Genomic DNA, 12,652 nt, shown 5'->3' with positions numbered 1-12,652 from the left:
ATTCCCATTCGTACCAACTGTGACCCTTTCCATTTTAGATGACACTGCTCCATGTGTCATTTCCTTGAATTTACAAAGTCACCTGTGAGGAGGATAGAGCAATGTCACAATTCTCCTGAGATTTATGTAGGAAAAATAGAAAAAGAGCCATATTTCCCTTTTTTAAGTTTTCTGCGGCCTCATTTTATCCTAAGTACGATTTAATAGGAAAAACCGTATAAACGTTAGATTCTTTCTCTGCCCAAGGCTGTTGAAGTTCAAAGGAAAATGAAATTGTGCAAACTTGATCAATTGAAAGGAAATTTTATTGTAAGGATCATCTTTTCAGCCTAGACATACAGGTAACATCATCCTGCCAGACTTCATAGGAACAGAGATGGAAACTAAGGCTGTCCTCTATTCCCTCCAAGGGCTACCTTGAATTTCTTATTTCTGCTTTTCTTCATCTCCTGTTTGGTTCAATTGATTTCCTCCAGGACCTGCCATGGCAGGCAGCCCCTAGCTCTCCACACACAACTGCATAGCTACAGCTCTACCACCATTGGGAAAGTAGTTACAGGGCTTCATGAAAACACAGAAAACATAGATGACTCAACCCTTCCTATGAATGGGTTCCCTCGGGACAAAGTGTCATCGTCCATCCTCAGCTACGGATAGGGCAATGAGAAGTTTCAGAACAACATTGGAAAATTAAACATCTAATTAACCTCTGTTAATATTTTCCATGTGCCAGACACTGGGCTAAATATTTAATATATATTTTTTTAAATTTTGTCTAATTGACAAACCTGTAGATAGCATTATTATTCTTATTTTACCAATGAAGAAACTGATTCACTGACTTGTCAAAGACTGCAGGTTAGAAAGTTGTGAAGTTATTCTTTTTGTTCTGGGCAACTGGTTCCAAAACCATGCTTTTATTCCCTCTGCCATATTGCATTTCATAATGTCTAAATTCACTACTATCTAAACTTTAAAGAATCATTTTGAGACATTTATGGAGCTTTTACATTTGAGGCCAAAGTGTATTTGGATCCCTAAATGTCTGCTGCTGCTACTAAGTCGCGTCAGTGTGTCCAACTCTGTGTGACCCCATAGACGGCAGCCCACCAGGCTCCCCCGTCCCTGGGATTCTCCAGGCAAGAACAGTGGAGTGGGTTGCCACTTCCTTCTCCAATGCATGAAAGTGAAAGTGAAGTCGATCAGTCGTGCGACCTCATGTACTATAGCCTACAGGCTCCTCTGTCCATGGGATTTCCCAGGCAAGAGTACTGGAGTGGGGTGCCATTTCCTTCTCCGCCCTAAATGTCTAAGAAGTATTAAAAAAAAAAATGAGAATAAAAGGAAGATAACAGTGAGACTCTCATATCACACATTCACACCCAGTGATTAAAACAGTGAAGCAGTATTGTAAGATGCAAGGTAATAAAATAAAGATTACAGAAAACAACCCATCTTATCTATGAGTACTTAGCATATGATGAACCTAATAATTCAAATCATCAGAGAAAGAATAAATTATTCCCCAAATCAGGCAAAAACATTAGCCAAGAAAATAGAGTCATATTTCACAACATACAGAATTTTAAATTTTAAATTCTGGACACATTAAATATATATGTCATTTATTTAATACATATTTATGAAATATCCCTATTACCTAATGCTATACGTGGCAAGCACTGACTCATATTCAAAATGAGTCTTATGTCAGTTTTGTCATTTCGATAAAACTGATTCCCTTTGAGTCTAATTTTTTTCACTCACCAAACATTTACCGAGCACTTTCTCTCGGTCATGCACTAGGATTGCAGTCAATCAGCACAGTCTCTGCCTTTATTGACCAACTCTGTTATTCTTCCATGTTTCCCATAGTACCCAGTTTCATTTCAGAGTTTTGAATAGTCACTATGGCTGAGAACTTTACTATATTGTAAAGCACATAGAAGAAAAAAAAAAAAGAGGAAAAGGAGAAAGAGGAATGGAGGAGATGGAGAAGGAAGAGAAAGGGAAAGAAGAAAGAAAAGAAGGAAGAAAGGGAGGGAGGAGGGAGAAAGGAAGGAAGGAAGAGAGGAAGAAAGACTATCGATTAGCTCCTGCATTTAGGAGAAGTATATTCTAGTTGTACAGGTACACAAACAAATTACTTCACTACAATGTGATAGATGCTAAAAATGATATAATGACTGGCTGCTAAGGATGCACAGAGGAAGAGCATTTAGCTGGGATGTAGGGATCCCAGGAAGATTTTCTGAAAATCATGATGCCTGAGCAGGGTACTAAAGGCCAACAGAAGTCAACCACTGGAAGCGAAGAATAGGTACAGATTGAATAAGGACATACTGAATTGATTGAATAAGTAATGAATGATTGATTGAATGGATCAATAAGTAAGAGGATGGAGGAATCAAAAATGTCTGAGTTCTGACCTCTTGACTTTTAATTAGCCATTGGAGAAAAGAGATAGAAACAGAGGGATCCAATTATTCTCCCAGAACAAATCTAAAGAAAACTTCTCTGTTAGAACACTTTTGAGTGCATGTAACAGAATATAGGACAAAACAAGGCATACATAGTAAATGAATCTCTAAAGATGCAAATTCTTAAGACAGGAATTTGGGTTGTTTCACAGGTCAGTTACACATCAGGCCTCTGGGCAAAGTCTCTCTAGTTGTCTTGTATAAAACAACATTCCCAGTGTGTGTTTCCTCCATTCTCACACTACTCCACCACACTACTCACTTCTGACACTACATGCATGGAAAAATCCACACATCAAACAATTCTGTGTCACTAGTATTAAAACTTGACATTTTTTACCTGGAACTTCTGAAGACAGCGTCAAGGGATCCATCCCACAAGACTGCACTCCTCCCGCCAGACACGCACACCCGCACACTTCAGACACCAATTACAAGGCCACGTTGTTATCTGTGCTTCTGATCAATACTCTACAAATTAGAAGTTCCCAAAAGCCCCTCTCAAGGATTGATTAACTTGTTAGTGTGGCTCACAGAATTCAGGAAACCAGTCTACTCACTAGAATTGTTGTCATTCAGACTCTAAGTCTGACTCTTTGCAGCCCCACGGACTGCAGCACACCAAGCTTCTTTGTCCCTCACTATCTCCCTGAGTTTGCCCAAGTTCATGTCCATTCAGTCAGCGATACTATCCAACCATTTTATCCTCTGCCACCTTCTTCTCCTTTTGCTTTCAATCTTTCCGAACATCAGGGTCTTTTCCACTGAGTTGGCTGTTTGCATCAGATGGCCAAAGTATTGGAGCTTCAGCTTACTAGATTACCATTTTATAGCAAATGATATTAAAAGCAACTAATAAACAGCTGGGAGAAGAGATACATAGGGTGGGGACCAGAAAAGTCCTGAGCACAGGAGTTTCTGTCCTCACGAAGCCTGGAGTACATCACTCTCCAAATACAAGACTGCCTTCTGGTTTAACCTGGAAGCTCTCTGAAATGTCCTTTTGGGGTTTTATTTGGCAGCTTCATTACATAGACATAATTGATGAAGTCACTGGCCAGTGATGACTGAACTCAATTTCCAGCCCCTCTCCTTTCCCTGGGGGTTAGAGGATGCAGCTGAAATTCCTAATCCTCAGGTCAAGGTTGGTTCCCCTGGCACCAGTGCCCATCCTTAGAGGCTTTCCAAAAGTCACTTCATTATCATAAACTCAGGTATATGAGAGTGGCTTGGTATATGCAACAAAAGACATCCACTTCACAGCTATTATGCAGTTTCAGCAACTGAGAACCAAAAGAAACATTCTAACAAAAAATACCCTTCATTCCATTAGGCATGAATGTATCACATGACCCTGCTTAGCTACAATTAAGGCTTGAGAAAAAAAAAGCATCTGGCATTTCAGTCTCTTTAGAGGGAATTGGATGTGACCAGCATAGAAGTGTGTTGCTGCTGCTGCTGCTGAGTCGCTTCAGTCATGTCCGACTCTGTGCGACCCCATAGGCGGCAGCCCAAGGTGAATACTAAAGAGAAGAATTGCCAGCACGTACCTGTGATACCCTCTATATCCCAATAAGACACATATGTACATCAGTTCCTAAATATGAATAGTAAGGGATAATCATTTAGATGTGTTCTGTAACTTATACTATGTCTTATGCTTCTCTTAGGCACAGGATTGGTCTCATAATAAAAGAAGTGCTTTTCTGTTAAAGGGAGTATAGATAGCAATGCAGGAAACATCTTTTCTCGTCACTGGTCTTCCACCTATGTCAACTTTGAGGAGATCAATGCCTCCACTGTAAAGATGGCGCTGAGAGCAAGTGAACATCGATTACATGCCGGGCTCTTTACCAGGAACATGACATGCATCATCTCATTCATTTCTCACACTGACCCTATGAAGCAGCATTAGACCGGAACTGAGGCTCACTTGATTAACTTTTGTCTCAAGTTAGAGAGCTGAGTGCCTGTAGAGCTGGGTGTCCATCCATGGCTCGTTAAAGAGCATCCTTCTGTAAGAACATCCACCTGTCAGGAGGTGATTCCACACGTATTTAAATATGCTAGACATTCTTCTTTTGCAAGCACTCCTGCTGGGAATCTCAGCACTGAGGAAAGCAGGAGATGTCTCCTTAAAGCCCCCTCTTCCCAGATGGCTCAGTGGTAAAGAATTTGCCTGCCAATGCAGGAGCCTCGGGAGATGCAGGTTCCATAATTCCATAGACAGAGGAGCCTGGTCACCTACAATTCATGGGGTCACAGAGCTGGACACAACTGAGCAACTGAGTGCACACATGCACTTACTTATTCACTTTTTATATCATGGGGTCTCACATAGTAGGGCCCATCTTCCTAGTTCAGGATATTTACACAGCTTGTGCAATGATAACCAACAGTCATACTCGAAACAACTATGAGAACAAAATATACCAAGGGTTTGCCTGAGCTCTGCAGAACCTTTCATCCGAAAGATTATGTAATTTGTTTTGAACCTACACATTCATTACTCATTCAACAGATATTAACAGAGCATGCCCTGGACATTTATAGATGTTTATAAATGTGGATCTGTGATCAGCCTTTAATTTACCAAATATTTCCTGATTTTCTACTATGTGCCAGATGTGATGATAGATTCTGATAGGTTAAAAAAAAATCAACAAAACCTGGTCCCTGCCCTCAGGAATTCTGTGACTTGAGAATCATTCTTCAATCACTCCAGAAAAATAAATTTAAAATGTGTGCTCTGCCCTTTTCCCTAATGCAAGAGCATAATCACATGTATAAAGTCATAGAGTATGTGCTGATATTTCTGTTTTCACCCACTCCAGCTGCATTCTTCAGGCTTCTTTGCACTGTTCCAGCCCCTGTGGCCTGTTGGATCTGAATTCCTTTGCCTGATGGCACCCAGTTGGGTTTGGCCAATGAGACTCACCAGTGGGAAACTGCAGCAGGGAGGGGATAAGACACAGCAGAAGTCATTTCTTTTCTGTTCCCTCTTGAGTCACCACTGTGTGTGTGGGAGGGACTGTGTCTTCTGGGGACTATGGTTCCCACCGGGTGGCCTCCTCCAGACCCCTGGGTGGGTTCCTCCAGGGTTCCAACTCTTCAATAGGCTCCAGTAATACTTTTCCTTTGCATCCTTTTTGCCATGGGAGTGACAATGGCTTCCGGACTTTATGGGTCTCTGGGTGCCTTATTCTTTCTTATTTATTCTCTTAACCTGGCACAGACAACTGTAAAGAGTCTCTGTCTTAACATTTCCTCATTTGAAACATCTGGGGTAAATGCTGTTTCTTACTGGGACCCTAGCTAATCAGAATATCAAAGCTGACCACATTTTAGGAATCATCTAATCTCCTTTCCATTTTACAGGGACAGAAATCAGGTCCAGACAGCATGGCTCTTGAATGAGCTTGCCCACGGGAAGAATAAAACCAGCTCACCTGCCTATCCTGGCTCCTGCAACAACGCACCCCAGACCACCTCCGGGCCTCGTTTCCTCTGTAGGGTCTGATCTTCCAAGTTTTGGACAGTGTTCCCTTCTGCCAGTGTTGAATGCTGCAAGCTAAGGACATGAATGAACTGAGTCATCTCCACAGAGCTTCATTAATTTCAAGGCAATTTAAGATTTCTGAGTCATAGGTTTCAGCCACTTAGACTTTCCCAGCCGGTACTGCACTTGCCCACACGCATTTTTCTTTCAAGATCGCATCTGTCTCTAGCTGTGTGGCTTGCCCACTCTTCATCAGTTTCAGAGAGAATCCAGCCTCATAGAGTGATCTGTGCTGGGCTATGCCTTTTCCAATTGCCGTGTGCTGTGGAGTTTGCATGAGGACTTAATGGAATTAGCCGTCTGCAGCTTGATCCAGACTCTAACCACCAGAGACACGCACATTTCCACATTCTATAGCCAACACCATATTTCACCCAGCCTCCCAAAGAAACTCAGTTCTACCATATGGTGACTCCACTCTCTGAATAATACTTAGCAACTTGATGAACAAAGAATGAATCATATCTTAGCCATCTTGGCCAAATATTGTTTCATATAGCCACAGCATTAGTAATATATATGTTTTCTTTTCTTTTCTTTTTTTTACAAGAGGACTTCCTGCAACGCCCACTGGAAATGAAGAACTAGACCTCACTGGAGGGAGACTGTACCATCAAAGCGTTCTCGCTCATTAGTGTTCTTCAATTCCATATTGCGCTGTGCGTATGATACATTTAGCTTGTCTGCTTCTTCATTTCCTTCAGAGCAGCTGCTGGGATTGAGCAACAGTCTCCCGGGGTAACACAGCAGGGAATCCTGGGGCATTTCCCAGACACAGAAAACAAAGGATGTGTATCCATGGGGAGGTTTAGGCTGGAGCCTTTCCCTACCATCAGGGAGAAGTCCCAGTCTCAGGATCTGGGGGGGAATCTTAGCAAACCTCTGTGTGTGTGGTGGAGGGGGGAGGGGGCGGTGGGGGAAGGGTGGAGGTGTGGTTAGGTGATCTTAAGAAAGTCACTTTCTTTTTTTAAATTTCTTATTTTGTATTGGGGTGTTATTATTATTATTATTTTTTTTTTTTTTTTTGCTTTTGTTTAGTCACTCAGTCATGTCTGACTCCACGACCCTTATGGACTATATAGCCTGTCAGGCTTCTCTGTCCATGGGATTTTTCAGGCAAGAATACTGGAGTGGGTTGCCATTTTCTCCTCCACGGGGTCTTCCTGACCCAGAGATCAAACCCACATCTCTTGTTTGTGTCCTGTATTGCTGGCAGATTCTTTACAGGCTGAGACATCCAGGTAGAACCGATTAACAATGTTATGACAGTTTCCAGTGAACAGAGAAGGGACTCAGCCATACATGTACATGTATCCATTCTCCCCCAGAGGCCCCTGCCATCCAGGCTGCCACATAACATTTAGCCGAGTTCCATATGCTACACAGTAGGTCTTTGTTGGTTATCCATTTTAAATATAGCAGTGTGTACATATCCATGCCAAATTCTCTAACCATCCCTTCCCCTCAACATTCCCCCCAGGAATTCTCTAAGTCTGTGAGTCTGAAAATCACTTTTCTTTTGGAGACATAGTTACACAGGGATAATAAAGAACCTTTGACAAACGTTTGATAAACTGGAAGACAGTAGGCAAAGGCTACCTCAGCCATTTATAATGTGCAAGCACTGTTGGAGCCTTCTAGGTGCTAAAATAGATAACCAACAGGGACTCATTGTATAGCACAAAGAACAATATTCAACATTTTGTAATAACCTATAAGGAGAAAGAATCAGAAAAGAATATAGATAAAAAACTGAATCACTTTGCTGTATGTCTGAAACTAACACAATATTGTCAATCAACTATACTTCAATTAAAAAATGTAATCAGAAACAGCAGTAAAAGAGTAGATACAATCCATTATTTCAATGAACTAACCAGTTGAAAATAGGAATATGCAGGGATTATTTTAATGAAATATGGCTCAGCTAAAATAGAGCTTTGCACAGTGGAGGGTCAGCTCAATCTGAGAATTCCTGAAAAAGCTGGTGTCCAAGATGAATCTTGCCAAGATTTATGGAGATGAGAAAGGGATTCCAGACAGTCAAGAGCCTGAGCTGTAATTACTGGAGAATAGAGTGCATCACACAGAGTGGCCGGAAATAAGGCTACATTAATAACTATGAAGAGATATTTGTTATAATTTTACTACAACACTGGTGTGTGGGTGCTCGGTCACTTAGTCCTGTCCAGCTCTTTGAGATCCCCACGGATGCCTCTTCTATGGGATTGTCCAGGCGAGAATACTGGAGTGGGTTGCCATTTCCTCTTCCAGGGAATTTTCCCGACCCAGGTATTGAACTGGCATTTCCCAAGTCTCCTCCATTGGCAGGTGGACTCTTTACCACTGTGCCACCTGGGAAGCCCACAAGCGCTGGTGGTTTTTGAAAATCAAGAGAGGAATTTCTGGGAGAGCCCTCAAGGTGTGGTAGTGCCTTTCCTCACATCCATGGCAACACTTGGGCTCATCTTCATGGGAAGTAGTTTGCTGTGAAGTGCTGATCTTAGAATTAAAGGAAAGGAACCATCCTAATCCATTGTTGTCTGAATGGAATTGCATTTTCTCATCAGGCATCCAGCGCTGTGACAAGAACAGAACAGAGGAGAAAGGAGAAGGTGTGGCCCTTCCCCTTGGGGAGCTCTGGATCCATTGAGAAAAGTCATGCTCACCTCATATAAGTATGGCAGATTAATCTGAACTGTGGTGTGGGAGAAGACTCTTGAGAGTCCCTTGGACTGCAAGGAGATCCAACCAGTCCATTCTGAAGGAGATCAGCCCTGGGTGTTCTTTGGAAGGAATGATGCTAAAGCTGAAACTCCAGTACTTTGGCCACCTCATGTGAAGAGTTGACTCATTGGAAAAGACTCTGATACTGGGAGGGATTGGGGGCAGGAGGAGAAGGGGACGACAGAGGATGAGATGGCTGGATGGCATCCCCGACTCGATGGATGTGAGTCTGAGTGAACTCCAGGAGTTGGTGATGGACAAGGAGGCCTGGCATGCTGCAATTCATGGGGTCCCAAAGAGTTGGACACGACTGAGCGACTGAGCTGAACTGAACTGAACTGAATCTGAATTCAATGTACAATCATCATCCCATGTTTCCATGCCCATCAGGAAAGAGGATATTCCCTTAGCCAGATGCATCAGAAGGAGGGCTTGAATGCAACCTGTGTTTATTACATATCATCTGACAGTAGGAATTATTTTACTCCTCTGGGAAAGATTTCCTAGAAGAGCTGCCTAGCTGACCCAGAAAGATGACTATACTACCTCGTTCCAATTTTCTATTATATTACTGAGCAAAAAGCTGACCTGATACTTAATGGTGGAAAACAACCACCACATTATTACATTATGATTTTGTGTGGCAGTAATTTGGGCAGCTGGCATAACTGTGTTCATTCAGTGGTATTCTGTTCGCTACTGGTCTGGTCTGGAGGGATCAAGATGGCTTTCATTCTCCTGGCTGGAGCTTTGTTAAGGTTTGGCTACACTGAGCCCCTCTCCCTTTCCATGTCATCATGCCTTTCTGTGGGTTTTCTCCAGGAGGGTAGTTGATTGGATTTATTGTACGGCAGCTCAGACCTCCAAGAGACTAAGAAAGAAGCTTTCAGTCTTCTCAAAGGCAAGACCTAAAACGGAGTCTGCATCACCTCCACAATTCTTTATTAATCCAAACAATCTCACACAAGTTTATATTCAACGGCAGGGCACTGGAACCCACCTCCTATTGGGAGGAGTGTCAAGACTCTGTAGCAATAGTAGTGTTAGTAACTCAGTCGTGTCCAATTCTTTGTGAGCCCATGGACTGTAGACCACCAGGCTCCTCTGTCCGTGGAATTCTCCAGGCAAGAATACTGGTGTGGGTTGCCATACCCTTCTCCAGGGGAATCTTCCTAACCCAGGGATCGAACCCAGGTCTCCTGCACTGAAGGCAGATTCTTTACCATCTGAGCTAGCAGGGAAGCCCCCTCTACAAGACTCTGTGTCCATCTTTAGTTTGGTACATTTACCCCTCACTGAGGTCACTTCATGTGTGTAATGCAATCTTGGTGATTTATGGCCCAAGTAAACATGAGATAGGAAAAGAAAAGCAACCTCAGATGAGGAAATAAGGCTGCCTATGAGAGACATCTGTCATTATACTATGAATTCCTATATGATCAACTATGTTCTGCTCCAGACCTAGTATGGTGCTAGAAACATGGAGAGTGATCCATCAATAGAACTCAGCTAACTGACAATCAATTTCTTTTACTACATTTCTAGTTATATGAGTGACTTTCTCACACTGAACCTTCCAGGAAAGGTGCCAGGGGAATCTTATTGCAAAACTAGCAGTTTATTGAGTTGACAAAGAGAACATTCAATTAAGGAGATTTTGCAGAACACAATGGGATAATTCTAGTTGTGAAATGTGGACTTAAAAAGGAATCATTTAGAAACATCCAAGAAGCATGTGAAGATTGGATGACAAGATGTAGCCTCTTCCATTCAAACACAGACTGAGGGTCAAGGGTGGGCACAGAAGCCCAGGCAGATGTGGGACAGTTTCAGGTCTCCCTGCCCGACTCCAAAGGTCCATTACACCAGGCTTCCAAGAAACTGATCCAGAAAACAGTGGTAAGACCCACCGTGCATCCATCACTGTCCTAGCACTGTGGTTATAGTTCAGTTCAGTGCAGTCACTCAGTCCTGTCCGACTCTTTGCAACCCCATGGACTGCAGCACGCCAGGCCTCCCTGTCCATCACCAACTCACGGAGCTTACTGAAACTCATGTCCATCGAGTTGGTGAAGTCATCCAATCATCTCATCCTCTGTCATCCCCTTCTCCTCCTGCTCTTCATCTTTCCCAGCATTAGGGTCTTTTCAAGTGAGTCAGCTCTTCACATAAGGTGGCCAAAGTATTGGAGTTTCAGCTTCAACATCAGTCCTTCCAATGAATATTCAGGATTGACTTCCTTTAGGATGGACTGGTTGGATCTCCTTGCAGTCCAAAGGACTCTCAAGAGTCTTCTCCAACACCACAGTTCAAAAGCATCAGTTCTTCAGCACTCACCTTTCTTTATAGTCTAACTCTCAAATCCGTAAATGACTACTGGAAAAACCATAGCCTTGACTAGACAGACCTTTGCTGGCAAAGTAATGTCTCTGCATTTTAATATGCTGTCTAGGTTGATCATAGCTTTTCTTCCAAGGAGGAAGTGCCTTTTAATTTCATGGCTGCAGTTATCATCTGCAGTGATTTTGGAGCCCAAGAAAATAAAGTCTCACACTGTTTCCATTGTTTCCCCATTTACCGTGAAGTGATGGGACTGGATGCCATGATCTTTCTTTTCTGAATGTTGAGCTTTAAGGCAACTTTTTCACTGTCCTTTTTCACTTTCATCAAGACACTCCTTAGTTCTTCTTCACTTTTTGCCATAACGGTGGTGTCATCTGCATGTCTGTTATTGATATTTCTCCCAGCAATCTTGATTCCAGCTTGTGCTTCATCCAGCCTGGCATTTCTGATGATGTACTCTGCATATAAGTTAAATAGGCAGGGTGACAATATACAGCCTTGATGTACTCCTTTTCAGATTTGGAACCAGTCTGTTGTTCCATGTCCAGTTCTAACTGTTGTTTCTTGACCTGCATGCAGATTTCTCAGGAGACAGGTCAGGTGGTCTGCTATTCCCTTCTCTTTAAGAATTTTCCACCATTTGTTTTAATCCACACAGTCAAAGGCTTTAGCATAGTAACTGTGGTTATAGAGGGAAATTAAAACATGGTGCCATATCTCTAGGGCCTCCGAGTCTCCAGATGGAAGCATTCTCTGCCCATCCCTAGATTCCAGGGGAATGTCTGGGCATCTTGAGGTAGATCAAGATGGCAGGGGGCAGAGAGGCTGAGATTGCCATTGCCCAGCCTTGGAGCCACCATGCCAGAGGGAAGAATTCTTGAAGAATAGCAGAAGTTGTGTATATTCTCTCAGTGTAGGCCAGCAGCTGCTGGCTTCCACCCCTTCCTGCTAAACAGAATCATATTTACCCCAAGAATCTGGCATCCTGCCCTAGAGAACACAAAGGCAGACAGCTTCTAAAAAGGCTCCTAATAATTCCTGGTCTTCATACCTGGTGGAATCCTCTCTTGTTCTGTGGGATGGCCTTCGCGACTTGCTCTTAATAAGCAGACTGTGGCAAAATGATGTCACTTCCAGGATTAGGCTACAAAGGACTTGGACATCTGTCTGGCTTGTCCTCCATCTGGGTCTTCTTCGGTGTTTGCTCTAATCAAGCAAGATCCCATGCTGTCGGCTGCCCTTTGGAGAAGCTCCTGTAATTCAGACTGGAGGGTGGTTACCAGTCAACATCCAAGGAGGAAATGAGACCCTCACAACAGCGTTCAAGGACTTGAATCCTATCAATACCTAAAGGAGTGACCTTGGAAACTGAAGCTTTGGGGGGCAATTTGTTATGCAACAATGGTTGAATAATACAAGTATATAAAAAAAAGAAGAAAACATAACTAACTCAGGTCATGATCTAGTGCTCTTCCTATTACATACACCATGTGATTTCTGGCTAATGAGGATCTTTCATCTTGAGGCTAGGGCAACATCTGGT

The sequence above is a fragment of the Oryx dammah genome, unplaced genomic scaffold (genome assembly GCF_014754425.2).
Source record: "Oryx dammah isolate SB20612 unplaced genomic scaffold, SCBI_Odam_1.1 HiC_scaffold_25, whole genome shotgun sequence".
In the NCBI taxonomy this organism is placed as follows: domain Eukaryota; kingdom Metazoa; phylum Chordata; class Mammalia; order Artiodactyla; family Bovidae; genus Oryx; species Oryx dammah.
This window is presented reverse-complemented; position numbering follows the sequence as displayed.